The sequence below is a fragment of the Platalea leucorodia genome, assembly GCF_965183815.1.
Source record: "Platalea leucorodia genome assembly, chromosome: 1".
NCBI classification, from domain to species: Eukaryota; Metazoa; Chordata; class Aves; order Pelecaniformes; family Threskiornithidae; genus Platalea; species Platalea leucorodia.
Window position 1 is genome coordinate 102,862,725 of NC_138823.1, and position 12,565 is coordinate 102,875,289.

A 12,565-nucleotide genomic window follows, 5' to 3' on the forward strand; every position below is an offset into this window, starting at 1 on the left:
GCTGCACTTGGGTCACAACAACCCCATGCAATGATATACACTTGGGGAAGAGTGGCTGGAAAGCTGCCCTGCGGAAAAGGACGTGGGGGTGTTGGTCGACAGCTGGCAGTGTGGTCAGGTAGCCGAGAAGGCCAATGGCATCCTGGCTTGCATCAGAAATAGTGTGGCCAGCAGGACTAGGGAAGTGATCGTCCCCCTGTACTCAGCACTGGCGAGGCCGCACCTCAAATACTGTGTTCAGTTTTGGGCCCCTCTCTACAAGAAAGACATTGAGGTGCTGGAGTGTGTCCAAAGAAGGGCAACAAAGCTGGTGAAGGGTCTAGAGAACAAGTCCTATGAGGAGCAGCTGAGGGAACTGGGGTTGTTTAGCCTGGAGAAAAGGAGGCTGAGGGGAGACCTTATCGCTCTCTACCACTACCACTACCAGGAGGCTGTACTGAGGTGGGGGTTGGTCTTTTCTTCCTAGTAACAAGAGGCCAAGAGGTAACAGCCTCAAGCTGCGCCAGGGGAAGTTTAGGTTGGATATTAGGAAAAACTTCTTCACTGAAAGGGTAGTCAGGCACTGGAACAGGCTGCCCAGGGAAGTGGTGGAGTCTCCATCCCTGGAGGTATTTAAAAGATGGGTAGACGTGGCGCTTAGGGACATGGTTTAGTGGTGGACTTGGCAGTGATAGGTTGACGGTTGGACTGGATCATCTTAAAAGTCTTTTCCAACCTAAACAATTCTATGATTCTGTGATTCTGTGATTCTGTACTCAGCTGCACTGGAAGTCAATAAATGCCTCATGTTTGGACATTGACATTTGCATAGCATTTAATTTTCTCCCTTTTCGGCTTCTTGAGGAAAACTCCAGACTTGACCCAGGTACTTTCTGCCTTGGTCACTAGCAAATCCTCCCAGGAACTGTGATTTTCATGCTCCTTTGCTCTGCTCAGAGCCCACCAAACATCACAGGTTCTGCACAAGCTGGGGGAGAAGAAACTCCTTCTGTGTCTTACCCTTCTGGTAGATCACTGCAGTAAGAGTATCCTCACCTTTCAGGGTGAACATCTAATGCTGTGGGGAGCAGAGGAGAAGTGCTTATTCCTTGTGGTTCATGATTGTGAGTATTTGTGGCCAGCAGTGACAAAAATGCAGTTAAAGAACAGCCACAGTGTATTGAGAGGGACAGCCTTGCTGGTTCTGACACCTGTCCATATAGTTTACATTAAAAGTAAGTAAACTGCATAGAAAGTGCATCTGAATACTTAACCTAATGATTAGGGCATTTATCTAGCCAAATACACAACTCTGACTCAGTGATGAGGGCAGGCAGCTGGGAGGGAGAGGTGCTGGCTGTAATCCCTCCTCCAGGGACCATTTAAAAATTGTAGATTGAATAATCATTGAAGCAAAATTGGTATCCAGGCTTCTCATCCCAATGAATTACAGAGCTAGAAAGTCATTCATTGGATTAGAGAGAAAGATCGCATATGTATTTTTAAGCATGTCATGAAGGGAGAGAGGAGAACTGGAAGAAATATGCACTGCAGAAAAGCCTGCAGTTGGGTAAGTAGTGTACACTTCTGGGAAATGGGAAATGGATCCAGAATAAGGATTAAACTGAGCATCTTCTGTGGGTGCATTAATTGTTTCTTGTAATCTCCCAGGACTTCATATTGCAGGGAGGGAAAGATTCCCTACTTGTTTGTTTTTGAAAAATCGTGCTCTTGCCTTCAAGACAAACTGTTTCCAGTACTTTGGAGTAAGATGTGTCAAATCCTAGTAAGGGTAAGTTTGAAGGCACGGCCTTCAGAGTGCAATTCCTGCCAGTTAGCATAGAGACTTGAGTGTGGCTCCAGCTGTGAGAACTAAGCCTCATCCCTCATCTTCCCATCCAGCCTAGCTGGAGTCAGGGATGTGGACCCAGCTGGCACACTTGTGTGGGCCAAGTCTATATAAAGTGGGGCGATGGAGAAGTGTTCAAGAACCTCCACATGAGTGTGGTCTTCAACACTTCATTATTCTTAAACATGTCTTAGAATTACATGCTTTAGACATCCTCTGCTGTCAGTGGTGGTTGGTTGTTGGAGGTGCAAGCACCACAGGAACGATTTCCAATAATTTCTTGACTGTTCATGATTAAAATCATTCCACTAAAGGACAGGTAAGTATGGGCAGATTTCCCTGTTTCTATTGCCAGTACCTGGATTTAATCACAGAAAACTTTTTTCACAGAAGTCTTCTGCTAAAAGTTTTCACAGTCGCTAAGTGCTGGTGCTATCGTTGGATCTAATAATGGTAGTAAGGCTGCTGTTTTGGGAGAGGAGACACCCTCTTTTCAGAAGGCAAAGAAATACTACATTGCCACAACATCTCTATGCTAAGCTGGCAAGCTCTCTGAGGCAGGGATTTCTTTTCATACCTCGTTTTGTGGATTTTAGTACCTGTAAAGAATATGCCTCTCTGTAGTACATACAGAAAAAATAAATTATTGCTTAGACTCAGTTTTCTTCTTTTGCAAGAGCCAGCAAATTTCCTTCCAATCCAGGTGTTTCAAAATCCTACGGAGCTGAACTTCCATTACTGTGGTTGTATTTGTGTCCAAGTATTATATACACTGAAATACCTTTGGTGGTCTCCTTCACTGGAGTTGTAAGTCCTTCCTAAACTTTAATGTGTGAGTTTGGCAGAACAGATTTAAGGTGTGGGAGCAGATAGTTGTCCCAATTTCAAAATTAGGTATATGGGACCATCAGTAATTTGCCCAGGGGCAAAAGGAAAGTCTGGAAAAAAGGGGAAGTTAACTTCTGTCTGCAAAGTCCCAGACCAGAGTAGTTTAATACAGAGGCCAAAGCATGGGATGTTCTTTTTTCTCACTCAGTCACTGAATTACTTTTGCTTCTACTGAATTTAATTTGGCATTTCTTGTGCCAGTGAGAGCCTGAAGCCTGGGAGATTCTCATGGCTGCAAATTGGGGCTAGCCCTGGTCCTAGTGCTGGATTCCCAGACAGTTTTTCTAATCATCAAATTTCTGCTTTCAGCCAAGTTGCTGTTCACAAGTTATTGCTTCTAGTCATAATTTCAGAGATTACATGAAGTTGTGGTAAGTCTTGTCATGTAATTTGGAATTTAGCACTGAAAATTTTGGAATTATGACTGTGGATATACAGGGTTCATTGGAGTTTTCAGTGCTTCTGAAGACTAGTATGCTTTTTTATGCTCGTAGCCATTAGGCACTATAATCCTTTGCCTACATCTTTCATACTACTGCCACTCCACTTACAAAAACATTCGTAAATGACTGGAGGAGTCAGCTGCTGGTACCTTTACATATAGGTCCATCAGATTGCTTGCCTGAAGTTAGATGACAGCCAGAATATCAAAATACTGCTAAATTAAAAAAAAAAAAAAAAAAAGCTAAAAGTTAGTATTGCCTGTGTAGCTAGGTTTTAAAATTCATAAAATGAGTTTCTCAATCTCTGTAGGACAGTTATGATTTTAGTAGTGGTTTTCCTTGGTGAATATTATAATGGGTGTTCTCACTGAACAATGTTATTGAAATACATATTTAAGAACACAAAGCACGCACGTGTGTATGTGTTTGTATGTGGGAGGGGAGGCTTTCATTAATAAGTAGCTTATTTTCTATAATCCAATAGGTGTTTTCTGCGAGCAGAGAACAAGTTTGATGTTAAACAGTTTTAAAAGAACTTAGTGTATAAGACAGGTTTTACTGAAACAGGCAATATGTTTTTATGCTTCTTTCAATTATGGCCAAAGATTTTTTTGACTGTGAATGCAATGCTTTATAAACTGTTGCCTCTAAGAGGAAAATGTGGTCCTCTTCCAGCACATGCACACATACGCTTGCAAAATGCAGTGCTTGCGCTTTCAAGTTTCATTCTTAGCATACAGCAACATAAATATTGCTCTCTTCACCCCTATCGTTGTGTTATAATTACGTTAGCCTATGTGGTGCAAATAGTGTTTCCAATAACAGTAAAAGAAATTTAGAAATAATAAAGCTGTCAGTGTTAACAGTGATTCTTGACAAGACTCATGTAAACTGAACTAAAAATGGAAAAAGGTTCACTTGTCAAAAAATAGAATAATGCAAAGTTTGGGGTTTTCTATTTCCCCTGTCAGATTTATTTCTTGTAATGAATTTCATGATTTTTTAAAGAGACAGTTGTTCTCCTTCACCCTTTCTCTTTTCCTGCCACACTGCCAATCCTGAAACCAAAAATGGTCTTTTAAAATCAATTGAAGGAAACTGATCCTCACTATAAAGAGCTTTCAGTTCTCTTTATGGTTTAAAAGTCAAGACTTTTTTCTATGTATTTAATACAAAAATTGGAGCACTGCTATTACTTACAAAACTTGAAAGAAAGGCACGCTCCAGTGAATTCTATATAACACACCAGTTCTTCTAGGCTTGGAAGTAATGGCACTAGTCTGATTTTGTTTTAAATATATAAAAAGCCTCTGATTCAAAGAAAGAAGAATCTCAATACTTGACTGGTTTCTAAATAGGCATTTTGAGCCTTAATGGGCTTAACATTCTTATTCCAAAGAAAGCTGCTGAAATATAAAAGCTTTTAAATACTGTATATATAAGCAAATATATCAACAAATTCAATCCAATTTATTTGGTGGAAGAGTGTGCAAAGGATTTACATGTGAACATTTTCTTTCATGGAAATACGAATGCTCTGACCACAGGATGACAAATTCCAGCTGCTGAGAGAGGACTTGCAGAGACCAGTACTTAGGGTCACCTTCTTTTGGGGTGTGAAGTGACTGTGATGCTTTTGTGTGTCGGCACCTCTGAGTGTGCTGTTAGGCCTGGCAGGGAAGTGGTTGAGTCTCCATCCCTGGAGGTATTTAAAAGATGTGTAGATGTGGTGCTTGAGGGACATGGTTTAGTGGTGGACTTGGCAGTGCTAGGTTAACGGTTGGACTTAATGGTCTTAAAGGTCTTTTCCAACCGAAATGATTCTATGATTCTATGTGCATTGTATATGAGGTCTGAATTTTTAATTGCTGTTAGCTGATGTACGGTCTGTGATTTCTGTTGTGCTGCCTGAGTTTATGATAGCATGGGACTTGACTCTAAATATCTAGCACATGGACTCAGGATCTCCTTTGGTTTAGATATCAGTAAAGTTCTGTCTGTCTTCACTAAGAAAAATATCTGGGTAAGTATATGAAGGACATTTATAATAATTACTTTTTCCCTTTTTATGCTTAACTATGTATTTTGCAAGAAGTTGCATAGGTTTTAATGATGTCTGTAGGATAGCTCACAAGAATTAAAAGTAGCATGACATTAAATTTTTCATAGTTGAAGATGTGTTGCTGATGATACCAATTAGAAGATTTAAAATCTTCAAAGATATAAAAGGAAATATTTTAGGATGATTTTTTTGAGGGCAAAACCTGCTAAACATAGAAGGTCCATACAAATGCAAGATACAGTGCTTTGGACATCTCAATGTCAATAGTATTGTTAAAAGCTCTTTCAGCATGAGGAATAGGTGTTACATGATAATTTGTTGAAAGATATTGTAAAACAAATTTGGAAGCCAGTCAGTGGTTGTTTATAACTGTTTTTCTTTTCTTTTTTTTTTTTTTTTAAGCTATAAAGATGTAATAACTACTTGGTAGGCTTTGAAGGTTATCTAATATTCCCTGATAACACAGCAAAATTGTTGATAAAATTAAGAAACAAGTAGACAAAACATGAACTGTACATTGAAGTGGATGTCACTTGGCTTATAGAATATGTTGGGTACACTCCTATGGTCCCTTATTTTAATTTTTTATTTGGCTTACCTGGTATTTTCTTGACAATTTTAATTGTAAATGCCTGTGTATATGTGAAACTAGGTTAAAATACCTTTTGAGAGGGCAAAAATCTAATCTAAGAACAAAACAGTATCAATAAAATGAAGAAGGTGTACTGTGCTTTAAAACCACAAAGACTGTAATGTATACTAGTAAAGTCTCAGAAGCTTAAGGTAAAGATGATCTGATCTCTGACTGAAAAAAAAAAGTGTACCAAAAAACCTTCTTTCCATTGAAATTCAAGTTATGGACTCAGTATTTCTTCTACAGTTGTTGACAACCTCACTAACACCTAAACCAGAAGATGTTTCTGAATTCTCTGCCGTGCTTAAATGTAAGCAATACATTCATGTGTTACAGATAAAGCACAGAGCACAAATATTGCATTTCAATTGCAAAGGAAAAAGAAAATAGTTACACCCTTATTCATCTCATGAGAAAGACTTAAAACGCAATTGCGTTTGTGATTGTTATTATAATTGTTTTGACTTTCCCCAGCTTTACATTAGAAATTCAGTTCTGTTTTCCATATTTTTCTGGATATGCTCCAATGAATACAGACAGACCTGTGATATCTGGGGTCTCAGGGCAGAGTAATTTACAGGAAAACTGTATGAACTGCTTGCTGTTTTTTTCTCCATAACTTTACAGAGGGGAGATTTGAACCATACTGGCCTTTTTTTTTTTTATCCAAGACAACTTCAAAGTTTTCAGTGGAATAAAGATGCAAGATTAGCACCAAATTCTGAACAAGCCACGTTGGATTGCAGTATATTTCCCTAAGGATGTAACATACGGCTTTTGACACATGTTGTGCCAACAGGAATGTGTGGTACATCTTCTGTGGGACTATCCCAAGGAAGAGCCACTATGGAATAATTTTAAAACTTGGAGTAAGGCTGCTTTTATGATGAGTTATTGGACGGAGTTTTGAGTCAGCAGCAACTTGATTTAATATTACTTGATCCTGTGAAATTTTCATAGATTTTAAGATGAGGGCAGCAGAGGGGGCAGCCTCATTATTTATCCTTGCAACATTCATTGAAACATAGAAGCATTTTGAAGTTGTGGGTTAATTGTTTGGCTTAAAGTGTAATTTATTTTTCAATGCTGAATTAGCAATACTTAGGCATATTATTCATGCTTTAGTAGAGAAAGCAGATTAGTTAAGCTCCAGGAATTGAATTCTTAAAGGTTACATTTTGAAAACAAATATGTATGAGAGAGAAGACAAAGTATAACAAGACATAGGTTGTCATTACATGAATTAAGCATCTGTTTGGATTACTCTCAAAATTATTGCCATTAGACCATGATTGCAGCAATATTTTTCTATACTGTTTGATAGTCACTATGCTCAGACTGTATTTCTCCTTCTTTCTCATCCTGAAACCACTTGCAGTTCATTTCTCAGTTCTAACCTGTGTCCCAGAATGGGAACTTCACCATTGTCAAAATTAGGAAAGTCTGGGTTCACAGCTTCTTCTCCACTGAAGTACTCAAACAGAAACATGGCCTGAATAAATAGACTAGTAAGAAATTAAGTTCTAATTATGCTTGCTTTTGCGAGCATGAGGAATTGCAGGCTACAATTCCCTGGATAAACTGTACAGTTACTCCCTCTACTTAAGCCAATGAATAAAGTGCATTTATTAATATTTATTGGAAGTATATACAAGTTTAAAGACAGATGTATGCAGTAAAGTACTTGTTGGAATTTAGGGATATTTAATCCATCATAGCTGTACAAATGATTATTTATAAAAATTCCACATGACAGCAGCACAGTTCCTGTGCAGTCGCTCTCCTTCCTCATTCAATTCTGTCTCAGCAGTAAGATGACAGTTCTCCTGAGTTTTGTCAAAATGCTATCATCATTTTCATTAATACTGCAATCCAGCCCCATGGTCTAAGAGCAGAAGAGTACAAATAGTCGGTGTACATCACAAAACCAAGTCATGGTCTCGCATTGCAATAGTTTCAAACATGAACCATAGTATGCGTCTGGTTATCAAAATGCTGGACTCTCACAGAAACTGCTGCTTTTTTTTTTTTTTTTTAGTTTAAGGTAATAGTTTGGTTTACTGTGACCAGAGCAAGATTTTTTTCATGAGACGGCTTGTGGTCAAAATACATGCTTAAGGACATTTATGTAACAGGTCCATATACAGCAGAGATCTTGCAGCAGAGCATCCCTGTGGGCAGCATCAGTGCACTGAAGAATGGGACAACTTGCATGACTTTGACATTAAACAGTAAGTTCCTGTGAGTTTCCAGGACAGCTAACACAAATTAACTCATGTCTTTTGGAAGTCATGGCTAGTCAACATTACTCTAGAGTCTCTTTTGTCATTCTATCATCTCCCTCCCCTGACACTGTTTTACCACACAGTGCCCTTTCCCCGTTTTACACAGGGCAGCATTCATGGGGAGAGAGTTTGCTAATGCTTTTCATGAATTCAAAGGAATTCTACTGTAATGACGTTTGTATCGAATAATAGATGCTGAAATTAACTTTGAAAGAAGTTTGAGCATCCCAAAACATGACTTTTTTATTGTATACCAGGACGACCTGATATCTTGATGCGTTCTTTGAATTGCATCTGCAGTAACTAATTGTTTATATTGAAATTTGCAATATCTTTATAATATGCTGCTGGTTTGAAAAATCATACCTGTGCTTTTCTGCTTGGAATATAATAGTAACGAATACATATCTTTACTGGAGATAATGAACCAACAGCTGGAAGCCCTTGATGCTTATGGTCTTTTGTCATATGTTTCTTTTGTATTTAACATGTAAAATGTCATCAGGGTATCATACTAGTATTTTTGTTACGAAGCGACGCTGGTGACTTGTAGTCAGCAAGTTCTTCTGAGGTTTCATATTCATGCTTACGTTCTCACTGCTGTAGAGCCACAGCATTTGCTGTATCTTGAGCACAGCTGTGAATTGAAACTGTGCCTGGAGGAGCAGGCATTGAACCGAGGAAGAGAGAAAAACTTCCTTCAGATTTATGTGTTTTTTCATGTTGGGACTCAGGTAAGTTACTTCTAGAAAAGTTCATTGTAAAGAATTCCTTTCACAGCAGGTAAGTGAGCCAAGGAGGAAAGCCTTAGACTGCTCTTTAGACTTTTCTTTAAGTTGAGGAAAATGCAATGTTATAGAATAGCTCATTTCCTGGATGGGGTTAAAACAAAGGGCTTGGCTGTGCCTGTAGTAGGATTTCACTTCTTGTAAATGTAGTGTTTCTTACAAGCTCACCCAGCTATAGGATAATCTCTGTGCTAAGCTATCATTTTCCTTCTGAAGCTTGACATACACTGCTCACCCTGCTCACTCTTATAAGAGCAAGAGCAGAATCACCTAACACCAGCATCCTTTTTCTTTTTTTTTTCTTTCTTTCTTTTTTTTTTAAGAACCAGGCCCTTAGCCCTCTTTTCACTTTGCTTCTATTAGTAGCAAATCCCCCTTGTCCTTTTTAATTTTTAATTACCATTGTCTGTTCACCTTTGTTTTACCCATGACATCTTCAATTTAAACAGTATCAGAGAGGTTGATGTGAACAGTTTTCTTTTCAGCTTAAGTGACTGCAGCTCGTTTAGTTGTTAATTATGCAGGGAGGTTTGCATGGCTGCGGCTGGTAATTTGAATATGCTCCCAATGTCAGGTCTGTGTCTGGACGGCTGAGCTTGTAAAAGGATTATGATGTATATATGGTTCATGGCTAAGAGGGCTAATGAAAGTACCTCATTTAATCAAACACAATTAATTAAATGAACTTATGATATTAACCCATCTTTCCGTGCATGTATAATTTATATTAATTGATCTGCTGCATTGGAGTTGACCAATCAGGTAGGCTGCTGACAGCCTAAGGAAGAAGGAAGTACCATTAGCATTAGTTTGATGCAAACCATAATTGATGGGTCAGTGTGTTTTAGGGATGTAGCAAAAGCTTTGTTAATTGTCATAAGAAGTTCAAATTGATTGTGTCTGCATTAGTACATAAATTTAAATTGATTAATGTTTTGTTCTAAAATTAATGTCTATACTGCATGGGTGATACAATGCTTTATTTATTGGATTCATTAATGCAGTCTCAGGAAAAATAGTGTTGAAGTTAGGTAAGCGGGAGTAGATCGTTAAGGATGAGTTCAGTGGAGCCATGTGGGAGACAGCATTCCCGCACGGAGCCTGAGCCCGCCTGCGCCAAAATGGTCAAGTGTGAAACACTGTCCGGAGACCACGGAGGCCGACATTTAATTAAAGCTTTTTTAAAGACATTAGTGAATTAGTGACATGAGGAGGGAAAGAAAAAAAAAAAAAAAGAAAAAAGACGGCAACTCTTAAATATAACAAATGCTAAGAAGAAATTCAAAGAAAGCCTAGAGCTGGCTGATTGTCTTATATGTAGTTAAGTATCTCCCTAGCCTAGATCAGTGCTGTCCCCAAATCATCTCCTGTAAACCTGTTTTGTACGAGTGCTGCAGCCAGCTTGTACTGTGTCTTCAGCCGAACAGGAAACTGAAATTACACCACAGCAGGTTTGTTACACAGTCGTTTTGTCTGTCTCTCTTCTGCATTTGCCAGCATAGGGAAATACCGCAGGTATTTCATGCTTGACAGTCCCTTTGTTTTAATAAGTATTTACATTGCACGTTTGATTCTTGTGCTATAGCACAGGATGCTTTGGCATGTTTTATGGCACTGGCAATTAAATATAGTTTGTCCTTCTTATGCTAGCTTATTATAGCATCTTATATTTCAGTTTGCTTCACTTTTGACGTGAAGTTTTAAAGCAACAAAGAAGAGTAGAAGATCCACTGAGAAGTCACTTTAATTCATTTATAACCCCTCTTTTTCTTACCAAAGGAAACTTAACATCTGTTTCTTATAAACTGATTTAAATAGAAAATGTGTAATGCATCCTTTTACCAAATGGTTCTTTCTTTTATTGGAGGAATAAAGCAGTTTGACTGTTCTGCTTTTACTACAGTGCATTCATGCTCTTAGAAATGGGACATCTCCACTTTCACGAGGACGCAGTCTGAGCTTTGCACAGTAGAGAGGAGATTATATATCTTTCTCCACTGTCTTACTGAAGTATGGTGTACAATGTATTATTTACAGACAGTTCCCTGGTTCTATAATGGTTAGATTATATTCAAATATCACTCCATGTGGTGGCACTAGCGAGTAGCAAACATCGTAATTGGTTCCTGGAGCACTACTCCTTTTCCTTTTAACTTTTTGAGATTGTGTTAATGGGTGCCTTGCACTTGTTTTCTATTGCCAGATTTTAAGGACAGCTATTTAAAGCTAAGTCATATTGTTCTGAGGCAATCGTGATGAAGTGATGAGTTTTGTCATGTGCAGCAATGTCGGCAATACTTTTGACAGTTTGGGCAAATGAAGTTCTTATTACTTGTTTAAATTATGTTTAGTATTCTTTTTTTTTTTTTTGCCAACTTTATAACTGCAGTGTATCCTATATAAGTAAAGATATACATGTAGACAGTTCTCATATTTCAGGTGAAAAAAAAAGATGGTGCTGTAAATTTTCATGTTTTGTTTACATCTTTGTTTGAACTCCTCCACAGTATTACGGTTAATTACTACCAAAAGGAATGTGCTCTTCAGTGTGCTGGTTTCCCAGCAGAGTGGCTTTTTGCTTTGCAAAGATTTTGCACTAATAACGCATGAATATTTGACCCAGAGCCAACAGCAAGTGAAAAAGACTCGTGCTGCGTAGAGAAAGGCATGAACAGCTCTCCTTTGCGCTCTAAGAATAAAGGAAATGGAAAATAAAATAGAGAAAATGTACTGCTTAAATAACATGAAAAATTGAAAACTAGTCTGGTGCTACCACATGATGCACCGGAAAAGAAAAACACTGACTGCAGGCATCTTGTGCCAGAGCAGAGTGAAAATGAGCACCTTGAGAGTCAGTCTTAAACTAAGATACTTTTCTGTCATTTTTCCAAAGTCAGAAAGGTAAAAAGAAAAAGATGAGTGTCTTGTTCATGTGTGTGTTGGAGGGAGGGAAGGAGGGAGCACATGTGTGCATCCATGGAGTAGAGTGGGAGGGGGTCTTGGCTTTACAGCAATAATGTTGCTTTTGCTTAGCAGCCCTGTGAATGGGTCACAGATGTTCCAAGAGTGGAAATTAATGTTATTTTTTAAAAACCACTTAACTATGAGCAGAATGCAGTGTCACTTGGAGTAATTATTTTGTTAATTGTGTTGTGGTTTAGGTTGCAACCAGAACTATACTCTTTGCTGACAATAGTATTATGAGGACTAACGTGCAGGAGAGGTGGGAGAGCAGATAACTGGCTGCCTTTTGAAATGTTTGCAGTGAACCCAGGGTGGTAGAGCAGTTTCTATTACAAAAACATGTTGGAAACAAGAGTAGAGAGAAATGAGTACGAAATAAGGAAGGAACGGGCCATATCCTCGTCAGGTCTTGCCATCAGGTCCGCTCCTTGCTTTGCCATTGCTGAGTGGGGAGGTTATCAGTTCTCGATTAATGGTGGAAAAAAAAAGCTTTAGGAATGATTGTGATGCCAGTGGCCAATGCGTTCCTTGTGAGTTATTCTCTCTCTCTGAAACATTGTGAAAATCCATGAACTGGGCTGCCCATCCTCACCTCCAATTCAACGGTTCTGCCATCAGTAGGTGTCACTGCAGCCAGTCAGAAATACCAGTGAGCGCAGGAAGACACACATTC